Source organism: Corvus moneduloides, chromosome 11, assembly GCF_009650955.1.
Source record: "Corvus moneduloides isolate bCorMon1 chromosome 11, bCorMon1.pri, whole genome shotgun sequence".
In the NCBI taxonomy this organism is placed as follows: Eukaryota; Metazoa; Chordata; class Aves; order Passeriformes; family Corvidae; genus Corvus; species Corvus moneduloides.
This window is the reverse complement of record NC_045486.1, coordinates 16,063,336-16,083,842: the sequence shown is the minus strand read 5'-3', so window position 1 is coordinate 16,083,842 and position 20,507 is coordinate 16,063,336. Positions and strand designations below refer to the sequence as shown.

General features: G+C 48.4%; 1 long non-coding RNA gene across 1 annotated transcript in view; it reads right to left on the bottom strand.

The window, feature by feature from the left end:
• The window catches only part of LOC116449403, a 165,430-nt gene that overhangs the window by 28,157 nt on the left and 116,766 nt on the right, over window positions 1-20,507 (bottom strand). The window contains exons 2-3 of the long non-coding RNA XR_004242367.1: window positions 6,058-6,367; window positions 1,770-4,982 (exon numbers count right to left, since the gene is read on the bottom strand). This is a non-coding gene — a long non-coding RNA (uncharacterized LOC116449403). The remainder of the gene's footprint in view (window positions 1-1,769; window positions 4,983-6,057; window positions 6,368-20,507) is intronic.

Genomic DNA, 20,507 nt, shown 5'->3' with positions numbered 1-20,507 from the left:
GAGTCCAACATCAAAGAGCCTGTCCCTCTCCTGGTTCCTGCTTGCGCTGTGCTCTCCAGGAGCCCTTGGAGAAAAATCTTGCCTTGTTGTGTGTGGACACAGCTCTTGGGTTCAGTATGAGCCCATGGGAGCTACGCAACCACATGTGCAGCTTTCAGGGTTCCCTGGAGCCCTTGGCCAACATTCCCTTCCCCTGGTTAATGTGCTGGTCTCCAGTGCCCACCCAGGCAGTGCCTGCTCCCTTCCCCTCCATCCCACCACTGCCTTGCAGGCTGCCCAGCCAGATCCCCCTCTGCTCTTAACAGCTCTGTGAATCCTGAAGGACCATTTGGAAGGAAAAAGCAATTTTAACTCAGGAAACAGATTATCTCCCTGCTCTGCCAACACTTCCTTCAAATCACTGAGCCCAGAGCCTCTGCCCATCTGGGAACAGACATTGGGCTGTCTGGAAACCACAGAGCTTGGTGAGACGTCCCATGGCAGAGGGGAAGGGCCCAAACAAACAGAAATTTCAGCCTCCTCTCACTGTTGGGCTGTTTCCAAACACATGCCAGCACCACCTGTGTCTGCTCACTCCAGGGAGTGCTGCTGCAGTCTCCCAGCAGCTGGAGAAGTGCTCATGGAGCCAGCAGTGCTGCACTGAGGGTTATTTAGTTCTTTTTAATGGATTCTCCGTACCTGTCATTATTTCCAGCCCTGAGTCAAGAGAAAGGGACAAAGAATTTGCAGGGAGGTGGGCTGGCTTGAAGGCCTTTGGTGAAGCCTGTGGTGTTGCACTTGAGCTCTGGAGAGGGCTGGGCACTCACTCTGTTTCTCTCATCATCCCTGCAGGTTGATCCCAGTGGAGGATGGGGATCCGGTTTGGGCTCACTGTGCTTCGTGTGGGAGAGGGACAGTCTCCTGTACAGGTAAAAGAGAGACCTGGAAATCTGCTGCTGTCATTGGGCTTTCTTTGGGGCTGACTTAGTTGTTGGAAATCAGTGCAACCACGAAGAAAGCAGCCCACGGGACTCTGCTCAGAGTGCCTAATTCCTATTAAATATATAGGAAGAGCTGGAAGAGAAGTAGGAGCACTGCAACAGGGAATGTTCCTTGTGGACAATCTAATTTCAAATTAATTTATGCATGGAGGGGTTCTCCCACTTGCCCAGCAGGCCTTGTGGAGGCCAGGCAGGCTCAGAGAGGGGACTACCCTGCACCAGCAGTTTCACAGTCCCCACTCCAACACCTTTCTAGGACTCAAAATTTATGCTTTTCTCTATCTATATAGCTATAACTATCAAAATGCTTCAGACTGTGCTCTTTCTCTATCCCTGCTCTGGCCTGAAAGGTGATTTCTCACCTCGAGGTGCTCCATCAGAGCAATTACTGGGCTGACAGCAAGCCCCACTGCCTGGCACAGCTGTGCCTGCACAGCCCCGCCACCCACCACAGCAGAGCTGCTAGCAGAGACTGGGCTGAGCTGGAGATGGCAGGGCATGAGGCTTCTTCTTTGATGGCACCCTCTGTTTCTGACCTGGATAGGCTCTAGAATTGTAACAAAGCCACAGGTAAACAGGAATGTCGTTTCAGTAAAGCTGGATTAATCAGAAATCATTTCCCAGATGGCAGCAGCAGATTGAAGAGAGCCCACTCTCACCAAGGGTCACTTCTGGAGAGAAGGTAGCACAGGGCTGAACAAGAGCATTTGTCTGAACTAATGGGCCACAGAGACATTTGAAGGGAAGTTTCCTTTGGAGCAAAAGGGGCAGGCCTCAGCTTTCACTCACCATCCACCCGTGGCAGCTCTTTCCTCCTCTTGGCACACGGTTCTCATCGCTCAGCTGACAGCCCATGGCAGCAAACACTAATCACATCCTCCTCCTAAGATGAGATAACAGGTAAAGAGGCTTGGCAGGACAAGGGACCTCCCAGCAGCCCCTGCAAAGCCAATCTCGTGGCCTGGGGTCCCCCCAGTGCAAATCCCTGTGGTTCTTGTTTGCTGAGCTGGGACAAAGTGGGCACTGGGGCTTTAGCCGATGTTGGTTAGAAAATGACCGTGAGAAAGGAATAAACCAATTAATTGCTGACCCACTGACAGCCAACACCTCTCCCCCACCTCCCCCTGCACAATAAAACCTGTCTCCACAGCTCAAGCAGATTTAGGGTTGCTGCAAAGAGCCTAGAGGAGGAAAAAACCCTTTCCCACTCCAGCTAATAATATTTCCAGATAATCTGTTTGAGGCAGCACCCTCTGCAAACCAGGAAAGCCTTTAAGAGCCGTTAACACCTTTATTCAGACTTCCTCATCCTCCCCCAGACAAGCTGTGATTAATTATCCAATCCACCCCGATCCCCCTGGGAAACTGCTCTCGGTCCGGGCGTTCATCCGAGGATTTGCTGGGTCTCTCTCTGAGAGCAGCTCCTGCTCCCACCACTGGCTCCCGATAAGCAGGAAAGGGCTGCTGGGGAATAAACCGCTTCCAGCCCTACACTTCCATCAGCCAGGGCACTGGATGAGGGGAGGGCAGGTCAATGTGGGGTCTTGGCAGCACTCAGGGCTTTTTCTTTGGCTGGTGTCCACAGACATCACCAGCTGGACTGTCCCTGGAAGCCCAGCCCGTTTGGGTCCCACCTGGATTTCACAGCCCTCCTTCACGGCTCTCTGGCTCGGCTTGCTTGGAGGGTACTTTCCTGCCACCTTTCAGTCCTGCGAACAGCATTGGAGATGGAGAAGGCAGGGAGGAGAGGGGAATTCCTGCCTCTCAGGTTGCTGCAGTAGCTGGGATGCTGTACCTGAGAGGTTCCCCTGTGTGGGCTGTTGCAGACCAGTGCAGCTCATAATGCTCATTTGTACGTGCACTGTCCCACCTGTGCTACCTTTACCCACCAAAGCCCGGGCCTTTTTGTGTCCCGGGGTAACTCTCCCATCCCTGTGGCTGCACACGGCCTCTCCCAGCCATTCAAAGGGAGGATCAGAGCTGCTCCAAGATCACGGTAGAGCCAAGCAATTTACTGAACACAAGAGGGGCAAATTCTCCTTGTACCAAATGCCAATCTCCACTCCATTAAAGATGATACCAAGTCTGTGTTTGTCCACCACAGCCCTTCATCCATGGTAGCTGTAGTCCTTAGGCTGTGTAAGGATTAACACATTAATGCCCGCCCTGCCCCAATCCCCTCCGCTCTGGCAGGGTGCAGACATGGCTCTTCTGGGGGTCTATGGTAGCATCACACACTGTTTCATTACTTGATTCGCTGTACAAAGGCCCTACAAATGCCCTATTTTCAGGGGAGACCTCTCCCCATCACACCCCCAAGACCTGACCACATGCTTGCTGGGAGGGTGTGAGTGAGGGGGCACTGGTGGGGCTGGCATGTCCACCTTGTGCAGCCATGGAAAACCTGTAATTAAGGAGACACAGCAGCCTTCCTTACAGGTTCTAAGCTGAAGCTCCATGGTTTTATGACACTTGAAGGAGCTCCCTTCCATTGGACTCTGTCCAAGAACTCACTGCCATGCACTGCATGTTGTCTGCTGCTCTATTTGTACCTGCCAGGGGCCAAACCTCAGAAGGATCCTGGTCCACCACCTCTAAGTAGTATCTGCCATCACCGTTTTCTACCATTCACCTCTAGAAACCTTCAGCCAGGAAATAAAACCAGAGAGAACAGCAGTATCTCAGGGGTCCCAGATAGTTTTGCAAATGAAAACTGTTGTCCTCTCATTGTTCTCTTCTCCTCATAACCACAACAACATGCTTAGGTCATTTTCAAACAAGATTACTTAAGGTTCAGCATCTCGTGTGCTCTTTGACAAGGTGCCAAAGAAGGAGTGAGTAGAAAGAGAGAACATTTCTGCCAGATGGGTGCCAGCTCCCCCAGGATGCTTCACAGCCCCAGGTGTTGGTTTGCATCACACCTACACACTCTGCTTTCTGGGCTGGGCTTGGTTTCAACACTCCCTTTATTTTTAGCCACACTTTCAAGAAAGGGGAAAAGAAAAATCTCAGAATCTCTGCAGCTTCCTGAAGCCCTTGAGAAAGAGAAAGCTGAGGAGCGAGCAGGCAGCTGGGAGGGTCATAGTCCTCCTCCCCGCTGAAGGCTCCAGCCAGCCCACGAGATGTCTCTGCCTGTCTTCCAGTCCATATCCAGGAGCAGTGGTCATCCATTAGGCTTGGCCAAGTGCTGGAGAAGTGCATTCCACTGTGGAACAGGGCCATGCTCTGGTTCTGCCCATGGCCAGGGCACAGGCATTACTCCCTCTGTGTGTTACTCCTCCTGAATCCAGCCCAACGGCAACAGGTGCTGCAGATCCAGCACTTTCCACGTGGGTCTGGCCACTATTGGGATAGGAGATGTGAGCTAAAAACAGGTGCTGCAGGAAGTGGCTTGGGTGACTTAGTAGGTGGCACCTTCCCTCTAAGTTAGCAGCGTGATGAAACTGCTCAGCAGGGAGCTCCGGGCTCTGAGCTGCTGCAGGAGTTGCATTTTAATGACACCCAAGCTCACCACTTGTGGTCATCCAAGATCCCACTTCTTGCAAGGGTGGAGGTGGCAGCTCCAGTGTCCCAAGCAGGCTCCAGTCTCCAATTATGCTCTGCTGAGCCAAGATCTGCAGGAATTTCCACTGGACACATTATTCCTCACTCTTTTTTCCTGCTATGACTACTGAGCAGTTTTCCCAGGTGCCAGAAAGCAGCATTTACCAAGGCATTTCAAATTCAAATGCCTCCCATTGTCTTGAAAGGGCTTTTCCTGTTTTGTCCCATGCTTTCTCTCTAGGGTCCACCAACCCCAGTGTCGGCTTCACTTGGCCGCTGTAATTCTCTGCTCAGCTGTTGGCTTTGCTCTCCTCCTACTCGCCCTGGGCCGTGAAGGTCATGGACATCCCCAGCTTTGGCTGAGCTGGTGCATCACAGCAGACTCCATCTGCCCTGTTCTCCATCACCACCCAGGAAGGTATCAACTGCACCTTGGTCCTTGACAGGAGATGCCATCTGCTACCAGAAAAGGAATAATCGATTATGAGACTGACATTAACGAAATATGAGATTGTGACTTGGGGCAGACTAAAGCCATAGAAAGCATTTTAAATAATTCACCATCCTGAAAGTAAAGCATATTAGTGGGAAAGACATTAAGGTCCTTTCCCAGTGGCATTAACTTCTATGTAACCAGAGCTGATACCACGAGCTGAGAGCAAAATGAGACTACTGCTGGGTAGGGAATCTTGGCATTTCAAAATGTATTTGAAAATCACGGTTTTCCCCCCACCCTTCCCACCAAAATTATTTACAAACATTAAAATATTTTGTTTTGGTAGTATTGCCTACAAGACAACTAAATCCAAAATAAAATAAAAACACAAAATGCCGAAACAAATTGCAAGTCCCCGAGATGTGTGCTGGCAAAACATTCATCCAAATGACTGCCTTCTGCAAAAATGCTTCTATTTTGGCAAACCCACAGTTTTCCGGGGGTGGACTGATCCACCAGAGACTTCTGAACCCACAGCAAGTGGCGACGGAGGCTGAAGAGAGACACTGTGTGGGAGGCAACGTTTAAAATGTCGCCGTTTTGCTCTTCACTTGAAACCACTCCAAGGGCCATGGGGAAAGCGTTCGAGAGCAGGAGCTGTGCTTTGGCTGTCTAGGAAAGTTGCTGCCAGTGCCTGGGCAGAGCGTGGGGTTACCCAGAAAAGCCCTGCTCATCCACAAACAGCCCTGGAAGGGTGAATGTTACCCAGGCAATTACTTTAAAATTTATCTCAGCGATTAAATGCAATTGTGCTCACACAGCAGATGTATCTGTGTTGGGTAAGCTAAGCTTAGCACAAGAGGCTGTTGAGAATGTTGTGCTGGTGGCACCCACCTCAGCTGCTGTGCTGCTGGGGGGGCATCAGGAAGGGACTGCCACGGCCAGGCAAGGGGCATCTTCGTTATCTTCAGTATTCGTATTTTCTTGGCAGAGGCAGCTCTTCAGAGTAGAAAAGTGTTTCCCTTGGCTTGGGGGTAGGAGTGAATGAAGGATGCACAAATGGCAGGAGTTTGGCAGCTCTGACCCCACACAACTCACCTGCACACACACTGTAGGTACAGTCACGGGTCAGGCCCAGTGATGTCTCCTCTGAGATGGCAGAACCTTTCCAGGATTCTTGGGAGACCACGTTGGCTTCTGGGTGTCGATGGACACCTTGCAAAAACAGCCTCATGCAAAATTCAGACTCAGTTCCTTCCCTTGATGTTGAAACCTCTGTAGAAATCCCAGTGGGAAATTCCTCTGAGGTGTGACAACACTTAAGGGAAAACAATCCCTCCTGCTCCCGCTGGGCCAGGACATCCTGCTGCTCACAGGGATGCTCTAAACAAGCCAGGTGAGGAAAGACCTGTGAGAGAAACACCTTCCTGCGGTTTCACCTTAAAAGGTCAGTTCTGTTACTTGTCATGCAACGTGCTCAGAACCTACCACAGGTGATTAAACGCCAGGGAGTTATTAGATCACACACAGATAATCCTCCCTGTCCCTGGCAACGTGATTCATTATGATTCATAAATTCCAGTGGTGTTATGGTTCCCAAACGGATGCAGTGTGCTGAAAACGCTCCTTGACAGCTTTAGCAGCCGACAACCACGAGGGGCTGACACAAGCAGCACAGGAGACACCCCCCACCAAGGCTGATACCCACGTAGGGACCTCCTTAATTTTAAGGACAAAACAGGGTTCTTTGCACCCTTTCCCCCCAGGATGCTGGGAAATGCATGAGCCACCTGGGAGGTGGCAGGGGACAGAGCGGTGACACAGGGGGGGTGAGGGGAGGCAGCCTAGAAAGGGGCACATAGGAAGGAGATGTTATTGGCTGGTTAGGGAGGGAGAAAGGGCAGAAAGAACTGAAGTTTGTCTCTCTATTTCCACAGCAGTTGGCTTTGGGCTAGGGGTGAGTCACAACAAGAGAGTTTGATTAGAGAGAGCTTGATTCGTGGAGTGGGTGCAATTAAAACCTTGGATCCTCAGGGTCAGTTTTAGTAGCTACATTAAACTGAATCAACTCCTGCCTCACTGTGGGCCGTGGAGGGGCTGTTTCTGCTCTTCCACTTTCTTTGAATTGCTCTTGCTGCATCTCTTCAGGTCAAGGCAAAATCCAGCTGAGCTGCTAAGGATGAGCAGGAGCAGTGTCTGTGTCCCTGAGCATCAAAATGGCAGCACAGAACAGGTCTGAGAAGAGGTGAGCTAATCCAGGGATGAAATTCCTTCAAAGACTATTAAATACAAAGGCAAAAACGATGCCTCAGAAAGATCCTGGGTGCAAACTTGTGTGGGCAGCATGTATGCAGGAGACCTGAAGGAGCTCCTGTGTCATCTTTTTCCAGAGGCATCTGCTCTGGCTACTTTGCAAGAGAAGAAAGGGGGCTGGTTGGGCTCTGGATCTGATTCCAAATGGCTCTGAGATGAGATGAATAACTGCCTGTGGATGTGGCTGGATCTCTGGAGAGCGTTGCAGTCACCCTGTGTGCTCTGACAAGTAAGAAACATCAGCTTTGCCCCAGGCAGCAGTTTTGGGTCCTCAGTAGGAGGAACTGAAAGCTCTGGGGTCAGGAGCAGCCACTGCTTCCCAAAGCTTGCCCGCCACTGGCTCACACACCCCTCAGGCCGGATCCAGGGCTGACCCCAAAAGAGAAGCACCATTGAAGCCGAGGAGATGAAAGCCTCGTGCCCATCCGTCCTGATATCATGAAAATTTTGCTGCTGAGATACACTGGTGTCACCAAATTCACGGGTATAAAGCCCCATTAAATATTTCATTCTCATCAATTGCTTGCTCTAAGTGCCTTCTGAGGAATTTATAGGAATGTTTTCTATTTGACACAGAGATACTTTCAATTATGAAAGATGGCTAAAAATAAAAGGAAATTATACTGTTCAGACATCTCTGGAGGTGGAGACAGGAGAGGAAACTGTCAAGGAGAGCCAGGGAAGAGATTTTTGTTAGAGGTAGAGAAAGGCTACTTATTTTTGCAGACAGAAAATGTCAGGAGGCAGCCTGACTTGAGAATCTGGAATCTGTCACTCACCTTCTCTATTAATAATTTGACCTCAACTGTTTAGGGTCTGAGCCAGAGAACTGGAGTTAAGAGTCATGTCAGTCTCTTTCTCTGGTTGCAAGGGGTTTGGTCACTCTCTGAAAATTCTCAGCTGTAGACGTTTTTTTAAATGTGTTTTCCTTTCTTTTTTTTTCCCTTCTTTTAATTGTAGGACCCCAGCCTGTGACACTGAGAAGACTCTTTTTTGGCTTTCCCTTTAATGTGAGAAGCTGTGGCTGATAACCTGGGGCTTCTTATAGGCTCAGTAAGTCCATGGGATGTTCTGATGCTGATAAAACATTTACATTTTGTAGAAAAAATAACCTGTCTGAGAGCAGGGCTTGAATCATCAATCCTTTATGGATCTCTTATCTCTTTGAGATAAGAGATTTATTCCTCTGACACCCATAACAGGTTACTTAGCTTTTCTTACAGGCCACTGTCAGAAGGACATGGCAGAGCTGCAGTCACCACCTCTCTGTACATTTTTAAGTTCCTAACTGAACATACATAAAACATGCTGAGAGCTTTTGGTCTGCTCTGGCACTGAGTAGAATGTGTCTTGCACTCCATACAGATGACCAGAGAAAAGGGGGGCAGCTGGAAAATATAACACTGAAGCTGTAGACGATTTGGTGTTTGTTATCTCTTATTTCTTCTCCATAGCAAATCAAAATCACTAGAAAAATATTAAAATTACCACAAAAGGGCACAGTTTTGTTCTGTAGATGGGAGCTGAAAAGTCTCCAGACCTTTCTTCCACTCCATAGCACCTGTTTTTAGAGATGCCTTTAGCAGAGTGCTGTGCTCTCACTGATTTGGGCTGTGTTCCCTGAGCCACATGCTCTAATTTTAAGTGATCAGGGGCTTAATTAGCTACACTCTTCCTTGTATTTTGAGCAGCCATTTTAAGTTAAAAATACCATGTGTGCTCAGTGTTTTGGAAGAGCATTCCTGTGCTAATCCAAATGGAAAAGATCTTCAGTACAGTGCGTTTTCTGCAAAATCACCACTGAGGAGTGAAATGGTCAAGTCAGTCCCTGGTACAACTTCTTCTAATGGCAGATATATTAAGCCCTGGGAGTTCAAGGTGTCCTTGCACACACTTAGGCTCATAGAGCTGGTGTGAAATGTAGATAATCAGTGGTTTCTTTCTAAACAGCTGCACTCAATCATTTTTTTAGGAGTAAAAAACTGTTCTCTGTTAACCAGCAGGACTGACCTGCCTGCTGCCACACTTAAAATGGATCACAGGGGAAGACTGCAGAGTGATTTTGAGATAGGTATCTTCTCATTGCACACTAACATCTTTTCACCAGGACTCTCCCCTGCCTCAAGAGTTTTGCTTGTGGGGCTCCATTCCCTCGTGAGCAGCCCAGGGCAGTACAGTTGTCCTGGGAGGCAAGAGATAACAGGAACCATAATGAAGCTGGATGCCAAAGGAGAGATGTTCTGCTGGAGCTGTGGTGCAGCTGGGCTTGGGATAGACACTGACCTTCAGAGCAGAGGAAGGAATTCAGACCTCCTGTGAAGAGATTATTTCCCAGTACTCTTTCTGGTTCTCCCTCCCCCCCAAATTTGTCATCTTTTTGCCAGTTCTAAGGAATAACTTTTCAAATGAAAATGCTTCATCCATAGTCTTGCCTGGCAAGTCACAAAATGAGAGGCACAAAGTACAATTACAAGGTAATCCTGGGAAAGACCTCTGCCATAGGAGATGACCCAGCACGGCGCACGATCTCTTGGGGAGCTCTGCACATTCCCATCCTCCCTTTGCTTTCCCCTCTCTTCCCATTCCTCTTGTTTCCAATGAGATAAGGCAACCATACCACCACCAAAGACACTTTTACTACCCCTGCAAAGCTCCTAAGCACCTACAAAGAACCAGAGATGTCTCTGGAGGCACTTTGGGATGGAGAGCGTGGTGGAGCGGGCCCCCCATCAGGAGTCCTGCCAGCATCAGGACACACGGGGCAAGGGAATGGTGCAAAAATTGTCTGGTGCAAGCAAGCCTTGGCAGGGTTTGTGCTCATATAAGCAGGAGAAGGTTGCTGAACCTGCTGGGGAGGCAGCCCAGTGGTGATGTAGCTCTTGCAGAGCTGCACCTGTACCCTGGGACAGACACAGGAGCTCACCTCCAACAAAGGACCCACCACACTGAGAACAAGGCCTGATGCTGGCTGGTGAGCAAAGGCTGCAGTTAAAACCTTGGCCTGAGAGGGAAAAAAGGTCTTTGTGTCATAAACGGTCCCCAAAGAGTGTCTCTTAGGAGAATGCAGCCAGCAAGATGAAATTGCCATTCATGCCTTTTAGAGATGTTCAATGTACTAGGAATTCAATTAAGAAAATGTTCCACTGCAGGAAGCTCAAAAATTAAGATTATCATTATTGTAGAGGAAGGAAACATTTTTAATGCATTAATTTTTTAAAATGACATCCCCCCAGACAATGAACTTTTCCTTGCAGCACCCAGGCCAGTAAAGGAGAGCAGTTTTCTTTAGCAATGGGGAGCATCAACAAGAAGGTTACAGAGATGATACAAAGAAGGTTTTCTGTGGGATGCAGAGCACTGGAGGATAACAGGCTGGATAATGGGCCCTGAGCTGTTGGCTAGAGGAGATGACAGCACTGGCTCCTTGATTTGGCCGATAATTTGCTTCACATCTTTCCACTTCAGGAGCCTGACCTAGATGGAGGCAACATAAGTGGCCACCACTGACTCAAAAAGGGCTGTGAACCCAAAGAAAAGGGTGTTTCTGTGAACTTTATCATATCCCCAGAGCAGGGATTTATGGCCTACATGTCTTTTTGTGTTTGCAAAGTGCCAATAGCCCTGATCCAAGGAACAGGTGGGCAGGTCCCTGCTGCTGCCTTCATACCCAGGAAATAAAGCAAGGATTCAGTTCAAAGCAAAAGGTGTTCCCAAGCATCTCCTCAAAATAAGTCTGGATGGGGGAGGTGGGTTGGGGTTTTTTATTTGCAGGACAAGATATCACATGGAAATCCAAGAATAGAATAAGTTGCAGGGGAGGGAGAGGAGGAGGAGGAGGAAATCACTGCTTTTGCATTTCTTGTTCCCTTTCCAAACCTTGTGCATGCCACAGTTTTAATTAATAACTCTGTCGCCCATTCTAGAGTTCAAACAAAGGAGGATAAGGAGGATGTATTCCAGGCACACAGGTACCTGGGGAAAATGGAGTGATGGCTTTGTGTTTCACGGCCTCATTATGGGGCTCCAGCTTTTACTCAAAAGTTGTTCTCTGCCAGGAATTATCTGAACTATTACCTCAGGAGGTCACTTTGAAGCTGGGCTCAAATAGTATTTAAAATGAAAAAAAAAAGTCACATACGTTGTCTGGAGGCTAAATAAAACAAACAGACACATAAACACAGCTACCAGTAATAATGTTTCTCTGCAATGCTCCTTTGCCACTTATGTCTCCCACCTGACACAAGCCCATGTGCAACCACTGCCACCCTCTTGACACCAGGCTTGGGAGAGTCCTGCTCCCAGACCAGCCCCAAGAGGAAGAGACAAGTGTCAGTGCCCACTTTGGAAACTGAACTTGCAGGGTGTCAGTGATGCTCTGTGCACAGCAGCAGCACTCAGGCCCCTCTGCAGGCACTGTGTTGTTTCCCAGTGATGGCTGCCTGCTGGAATTCCCCTTTGACCTCACTTTGGAGCAAGGAGAACCTCAGCTGTGTCCTGCCCTCTCCAGCAGTGGCAGCTCTGTTCAATCCCTGCCCCATATGGTTTGGGTTCACTGCAGAGCACCAGGCCTGTTGACCTTTCTCTCTGCCACACCCCTGCTGCACATCTCAACACACCTCCCACTTCCTTCAGGTAGGAATATCCTCCTTTTTACAGGCTGGGAAAGCACAACCTCCCAAGACTATCCAGAAATAAGAGGCAATCTCTGCAGGCCCCACCGACCTCTTCAATTTTTGAGCAACTCTTTCCCCTTCGGGCAAGTCAAAGAGTAACTAAAACTATCTGCAAATAACTTCTGTGGAGGCAGCGAGTGCCTCGTAGGAAGTTGCTGATGTGACACATTCAGGCTGTCACTGATCATCACTTTCCTGCGCAGACAGTTTGATGACACTGCTTTCCTTAACTGCACCAAAAATTTAAGTCAGGAGATCAACAGTGCCATGAAGAATTTACAAGGAAAAGAGACAATATCCACCCACCCAGGAAGGTTACTCCAGAGACAGACCCTGCAACCAGGGCTCAGATGGTTGGTAAATGAAATGATGGAGTGAAAAAATTGTCTGAAGCTGCTGTTTCCATTTCCATGGGGTTTTAACAGCAGGAAAGTTTTGATAACTCTGCATATCCAGTGGCAGAGGCTGTGGATATCATTGATTTCCTTCTGGCCATTCACTGTGTGCAAGTTCAGCCTCCACGGTACCTGGTGAGGACCCAGCTTGTGATGGGAGGGACATCCCCACTTGCAGCCCCACCGGTTCCTTCTTCTCTACTGTCTTAAAAATGCACACGTAAAATTGTTTTTGTTGACCTCACAAAAAGGAGCTTTTTGAAAGCACTGAACAAAAGAGGAGATATCATCCTATCCAGAACATCAGCAGCAGAGAATAGTGTCTGACCATCAGACTCATTTGCCCAGACACTCTCGCAGCCAAACCTGCCTTCCAGCATGTGAAGGTAAAGGCCTCTTTGATTCAGCATCCAGACAAGACACAAACTCATGTCCCAGTCTCCACTATCTCCTTTCCAGAAGCTTTGGAGAGGCTTGGATAAAGGCACCAGCACAGTTCATGCCCGGGTGAGCTCCTCATCCCAGCCTACAATGTGCTTTTGGAGTGGGCAGTTTAAAAGGATCAGAAGGATGAGTCAGGGGAAGGATTTCATGACACACCAACACATTTGGTGGCTGAGGAGAAGCGTGCTGGTATAGGAGAGCAGGCCAGCCATAGGGAGCAACTAACAAACAAATCTCCAAAGGATCCAAACATTACAGTGCAGAAAACCAGGGCCACAATCCTCCAAAATCAGTGTATAAGGAGCTGCCAAGGACTTCATGGGAAGGACTTGGAGAAACCCAAGCTAAAAGCCAGAGGCGTGGAAAAAAAACATGCACCAGAGGCAACATCCAGGACAGGCACGGATGGGTCCAGGAGCGTCTCTGGTAACACAGAGCAGAGAAAGAGCAGGCAATGGGAGAGCCATGGGCAGGACATGGCACATCAGGCTGCCCCAGAATGTTGCAGAATGGGTCACCAGCATCTCCCTGAGAACAGATGAAATGAGCTTCAAATCTGGAGCAGCTGCTGCCCCAATGGAGTTCTAGACACCCCCTGGGGTGTGTGAGAGCATGAATGCTTCCGAACCAAAACGACCCAGGAAAATGTAAAAGGCAAAACTTGGCTGAGGGAGCAGAGGGTGTCTAAGAAGTTCTGTTTTGTGGGTCACCATACACTGCTTCGACTGCCTTCCCCTCAAAATCACAGTCCTCACTGCAGTTATGTGGACAGAGCCAGTCCGCAAGGACACAGAATTTAAAATCCTGGTGACAGCCCCCGTTTGATTCCAAGGAGCAGAGAAACCAGAAAAAGCACAGTGCAGTCAAATGCAAAAGCATTTGCTCTTTCCACACCTACGAGCACATTTTTCTTTTTATGATCCATTTGGAAAACTGTGTCTTCTGCAAAGAACAAAAATAATCCTCCCGTCAGGCACCCCGAGGCATGGCAGTGGTCCCAGAAGCAAATCAGCAGCTCCAGATCTGCGTGACGTTGGGAAGCTTAATGAGGGTGACATGTTCCGCCACGCACGGAGCACACCTTTGGATAGCGCAGTGAGGCAACAGCCCCGCTCTGAACCGGGAGCTGCAGCTCAATTCTGGCTGATCCCACTTGCTTCAGCCGTCACAACGCTGCCAGCCCACCAGCCCACGCCCACTGTGCTTGAGAAATCCTCCTAAATCACAGTGTTTCCATTTTTTGGCGCTGCCAGATGAGTCTCCAATACACCCCAATCTCTGCCTTGAGGCTGTTGTTCTGAACAGCCTCCAGTATTTCCTCCAGTGCCTGCAAACTGGTAGAAACTGAGGGTGTGTTTTGGGGTGCCCTTGAAGGGTTTCAAAGTCTAAGGAGCATGTAAACATGAAATAAGTGTGGCTCATTTGGGGGGGGGGGGGCATTGATGCCAAGGCAGCCAGGCAGAAGTGTGGCTCCTCATATGAATTGGGATCCCATTTGTGTTAAAGCAAGAAAAAATTGCCAGCAAAGTGAGATTAAGAATATTTATGGATCCTATTGGCTTGATGTATGTGTCTCCCCAGTGATGGAAACTGAGTACAAAATTGAGAAACTTCAGCAATCTGTGGGGGAAAGGAGACAGACAGCAATGACTTTTTAATGCTTTATACATTTTTTTTCTGTGAATTTGGTGCTCGCAGAGAGCAATTACAATAAAAGGTTTGAAAAAGAAGGTGAATATAGTAATGCTTTGTCTTTCTAAAAAGACCAATCCATCCTAAGATCTCAAAGCACTTTTCAAACTCAAGGAGATCTTAACTGCATTAGGGCAAGAGCCATAAGTAAACTTCTGTCAATACCAAACCCTTCTCAGATGCAACGACACCGGTGACTTATACCTGTCCTTCAGGTGCTCTGGACTCTGCTTCTCTTCTCTCAGTGCAAAAACCTGTATGTACAGAGCTTGAATTTCTAACCTCCAGTGCTTCCCAAGTTGTCTTGAGCAGAGAGCACACCATGGTATAGAGCTGTGAGGAGTGAGCATGGAGAAGGATTTGAGCACAAGCTTTAGTGGGTAGGGGGCTAATGATTCTTACATTAAATGTCCACAGAAAAAAACCAAACCACTAAAGAACAGGTATCTAAAATGACTTCATAGGTGCAGAGGAAATAATAGAGAGAAAGTCTGAAATGCAAAAGGAAACCTAATAGAAACCTGGACAGGCAAAGACTCAACCTGGGTGTTCTAGATCCAGCTAATTGCCTACTGGATTAATTTGTATTGCTTCCTTTCTTTGAGAGAGGTTTACTGTGGTTCAACACCAGCCTTTGCTTAATCAACTTTAAATAAGTCAAGATGAGCCTGATTTAAAATTTGCTGGATGTCTGTACACCATTCTTATAACTGGTATAACCTCTCCTCCTTCTCTACTGGTGGAGCTACGTGTGTTGGCAGCTCTGTAAAAACTGGGTTAATATTCCAGCATGAAGCACTTTCAAAGGAGACCTGCACACCTTCCTATTTCCAGGAGTGCTCAAAACTGTATCAGATTTGGCTTTAAAAGCCTCAGTGCTGCTAGTTCCTGCATACCAGGGCACATGAGTACTACTAATTGACTTAGGTAAGCTCCCTTCACAAGCCTCAAAGTGCCCGATGGAATCACACACCCTTTTCATTCACAGCCTGTTTCCCAACGCTTTTGGTGTAGCTTCCACTGTCCTTAAATGGGATTCCAGGGGCCAGCATTCCCCCATCATATGCCTCAAGGATCAGAAGTAGCCGCCTTTCCCTGCATTTCTGCAACTCAGATGTAGCTCCACCAAACTCTTGCTCCTCCAGACTTTTGTCTCCCCACCATACTCCTCTGTAAGCTAAAGCTGGTTCCCAAGGGACAGGTGACCCTTACAACCCCCAACCATAACATCCTTTTACGCATATTCACTCCAAGCCCACACTTCTAGGTAGGACATCTGCTCTTTCCTGGCTTTGTTTTGTTTTTGTGTTGCACAGACAGTTCCCTGGGCTGCTCCAGCCTTGGGTACAGTGGCAGCTCTTTGCAAACATCTCCAGCACAAGCAGGGGCTGCAGCTGGAGCCGTATCTGCTTGGCCTAAGACCAGATCACAGGAAACAGCAGCCTGCCCTGCAGAGATCATTTCCACCTTTGTTAGCTTTTGGCTCCAGCATCTATTTTGATAGATGCTGAAGTCTGAAGCTGTTGGTAAGGAAATGGAAAAGGGGAATGGCCATGCTTTAACTCTTGCTTGGCAGCAGCATTAGCCCATGGTGTAGTTTCCATGCACTGATGTCGATACATTTAACTAAGACAAAAGAAGAAATAAGGAAAAAAAGAAAGAAAAGAACAGGAGCTACTTGCTTAGAAAAAGGCATCACTGAGCCATGTTCCAGGCTGATGCATGAACATGGAGGGAAGAGACTCAACGAGGCTGGTTGTTCACAGTGCCTCTCATTTTTGTGGATAGGGATAGCCCTGCACCAGCATCCCATCCCAGGAAACTTGGCTAATGCATAAGTGCTGAATTTTCAGCCTGGAAACACCTCAGTAAGGGCAGCTCTCTCTCCTCTTGCTCCTCTGCAACCCCCACCAAAAGAAAACACAGCCCAAAGCACCAGCAAAGACAGAGCAGGGAGAGAATGGCCACAGCCCCACACACTGAACCCCATCAGCTCTGCCAGCTCCCTTCACACCACCCCGGCCCTGCAAAAACACCCTCAGAGCTCTGTGTCCACTGTCAGGCAAAGACACACATCCTGAATTCCTCTCACATCTGCCAGGGAAGTGCAAGGAAGTTTTACAGTCCACAGAACATGATCCTAAGGTACAAAGCTATGACAAGAGGAGCCCAAGGGTTAAAGATGGGCTTTACTTTTCTGCTGGCATTCCATCAAAAGGCATTCCACCCCCAGCATTTCAAATTACTCCAGATAAAGCAGTAACAAAGATGCAAAACTGGTTTTGAAAGTACCTGGTAATTTCCTTTTAAACTTCCACTTCAGAGCAAAAACCTTCTTGCTTTGAAATAAATGGCTCTGGACAGGCGGAGGTGGGGGATATACAATGTGTCCTTCTCCTAAATTCATGTTTGAACTGGAAAAAGGAAACAAACTTCTGAGGATTTGCAGCCTCAGTAGCTGGGCATATCCCTCCCTCAAGGATCTTTATCTGCTCCTCCTTCATCACAGCTCTATTGCACAAAAAAAACTGAAGAAAAAACAAACTTCCTGATTCAGATAATCATATGGGTGGATTGACATAGTTACAATTAATTTTGCTATAAAATTAATCCAGAAAACACTGAAACAAGGGAATGAAACCTAGGACCACAAAGTTAAAGAGAAAAGCCAGGAAAACCTGGTAAGGTACATACAGCAAATTTCATCTAAATTAACTAGAAGTGGACAGCAAAGGCAGATTAGTTACCACACACTAAATTTCGTTGTTGGACCCTTCTCCAGAATGAACACATGGGCTGTAGGGTTTGGTGCACAGGATGGATGGGAGGACTTTCAGCATCAGGACTGAGCCACTGAACTGTCCCTAGCTCCTCTGCAGTCTGTGGGAACTGGGAACCCTTGGTGCTTCAGCTTAAAGGTGCCACAATGTAAAGAAAAAGTACAGAAAATGTACAGAAAACCTCAGAGAAGTGGCTCATCTTTGTGCCTCGCTGGCTGCTGAGCACAAACACTGAAAAAATAACGGGAAACCATGGCTTGGCAGTAACAAAGGCAGGAAACCACCTGTTTAGCATCCAGCTTCTGCCCAAGCTAACATGCATGAGAGAGCTACTGCCTGCTGAATGGAGCAGGTGACCCCACAAAACTGATGGCCCTGGAAGAAAAGTTGTGGCAGGGTCTTGACCCCTGTCCCCTGGCCAGCATTTGCTCTGCCCGTGTCGAGCACAAGGAGGATCCTCTTGCTGCTTGTGGCCTTTGTGGAGATCCAGCAGGGGGGTGAACACAGGCCATTGGTGCAGGAAATGGAGAAGAGCACCCCAGGATCTTCTGCATCGCTGTCACCTCCTCAGCTTTGCCCTTTCCATCTGCCTCCTAAGCTGGAGCAACACATTCATGAGGTGAGAGGCTGGCTGAGCCAAGGCTAGGTGCTCCTGGGGTGTCAGAGACCACCAGTGGTGAGGGCAAAAAAGCCTCTTGTGGGCTTTGTGGTGAGCAGAACCCCAGAGAGGAGTCATCTGCTCGAAATAGCACGTGTCACGTCACCTGTCAGCTGGCGTGGGGCACGACAGCTCCGCTCAAATAATAGCAACGAAACAAAGCAAACAAGAACAGGGCTTAGTCACTTGTTCGAGTCTCATCCCCTTTTGTTTTTACAGATGTGCAGTTCACGGAAATGAGATGATTAGCTCATCAAAGCATCTGTCATCTGAGAGACAAACCAGCTTTTCACAAATGCATCCAAGTGACAAGACCTGTCGGATGCAGGCTGCAGGGAATCTCTCTGAGTCTTATTTTTGGAACTATTATAATCACCCTTACCAGCTTATTAGTTATCTCCAACAAATCAATGGGGAAGGAAAAGATAAATACATAAAAACTTGTCATGGCAATCTGAAAATGGTGGGGTTTTTTTCCTGAAGGAAAAAAAACCCTTGCACTTTTACAGTTCTTTCTTTTAACATAAGCTGTACAGCTTGGCCTTTACTCCTGGAAGATTTAAATGACTTACCAAATTATTTAAATGGAATAAGTTTTATTTTTATGTTCTCAAAATTGGGACACCTTAAAATGAATGCATCTGGTGGTCACAGGCTTTGCCAATCAACAGCAAAACTACTGGTGTGTTTAAAACTGGACAAGTGCTTTGCTGCTTTTCCAGAGCAGGGAACAAAGAGTGGTCAGATATTTAAAAGCTCTTGACTGGGGCTCAGGGGATTTGAACTGAGCATCAATCTCCCCCTTTCATCACAAGGACATCAGTCCCCGTGTCTGATGGCACCTCAGGGCATCCCTGCTGTCTTATGCACAACGCTTGTGAGCACAGGGAGGGGTTTGGATTCAGCTGGAGCCACACTGGTGACAAGGCTATATAGAATCCTAGAATGCTTTGGGTTCGAAGTAACCTTAAAGATTATCTGGTTCCAGTAAAGGGACATTTAGTGGCCTTCAGGATGCAGCAATGGAGCAGAAAGGGATTTAAATTTTTTTTTTTTTTTAATAATGAAGGACAAAATTGCTGGGACTGAAAGGGAGATTACTCATTTGTTCTTAGACCTTTGCTGTTAATCATGCCACACCTACTATGGGAGCAGTGGCAAGCTGTTGGCTTCGCGTCCTGCTCGGCCCGGTGCCACCCAACCCAGCCTGTGCCATCCCTTCCCCTGTGCCTGGCAAGGAGCGAGCTCGGGATCACAGCACTGCAAGTCTGCACAGCTCCGGGCGCAGCCGAAACCTCAGTGTGCTCAGCAGGCGGGGAGGAACAGAGCCCCGCCAAAGAGAGATGTAAGAAGTGGAAACAAACGGAAATGACACAGCCTGGGCATGAAGAGACATGTACAATCGGCGTGGGGGGGGGGAAAAATGGGTTATAATGTAAAATCAAGCATTATCTGTCAGTTCTAACTAGCTCATGACAGCATGACAGCTCCTTGCATGCACAGAGACACTGTTTGGCCTCAAACAGCCCCAAGCACAAGACAGCAGAGTGGGGAGAGGGCTGGGAACTTCAAAGGACTAATCCTTAGCCTTGCTGCCTAGCCTGCTAATGACACCACAGTGTAACACTGTTTGAGAAGCACAGGCTGGCCTTCCCTTCACCCACTCACATTGTAGGGGACATGGCCACTTCAGGCTGCCACAGTCATTTTGGCTCATCCTTTGACCAGATCCAACATTAGCTGCCTTCCTGGCGATGGCCATGGCCCTCTAAAATACCCATTGTGTGTACCCTGCCCAGATCCTTGCTTACTGCCACAAACCCAGCCCCTCTGCTCCCCAGAATGCCCCCCATGGCACAGGCTGAGGCTCAGCACTGCTCTCCCAACACTGTGCACTATCTTCTGAAGCAGAAAATGCTTCTGTTGGGCGCTGCTCACCAGTGTTTCACAAAGCTTTCCAACCTCTGCTTTCTGCACTGTGCACCTTTCATCAGTTTTCTGGTGAGCACTGAAGCCTCTTTTGTGTGACAGGGAGGATGGGAAGAGACTTTGGTATAGGCAGCTGTACAGCCTCCCAGGCAAAAATGGCTTTCCTCCTTCCATGCCTATTCTCATTCTTTCCTCCTGTTTTCTATTCATTCCTTTCCCTTCCTAAGCTTAAGAGCATGTCTGAATGTCCCGTTTGCCCCTCAGCAGATCAGGATCAGCAGCATGGTGGCAAGGAGAAAACCTCCCTTGTTTGGTGGCTCTTTCCAGCCACCTTGCTCCTGGGACCTCCTGAGTCACAGAGATTTTCTCTCAGGACCTGCCTGGGGGGTGACTCAGCTGAAGCTCAGGGGTATGGAACGTCAGAGCTGTGTGGAGGTTTTGGCAGGTCCCTCCTAATGCCTTCACCAGGCAGGATGTGCAGCAGGGCACTGCAGGTAGAGGGGCAACACTGCACGGTCATTTTGAGCAACAGAAACCACTTGTTTGGATCCCCTCATCCTCTGCCAGCTACAACCAGTGCCAGCCCTGGGCCTGAATGGACAACTGAGCCTTCCCTGCAGGTTAGAGATGCTTAGAGCTTGTCCAAAGCAGCACAGCCTGTCTC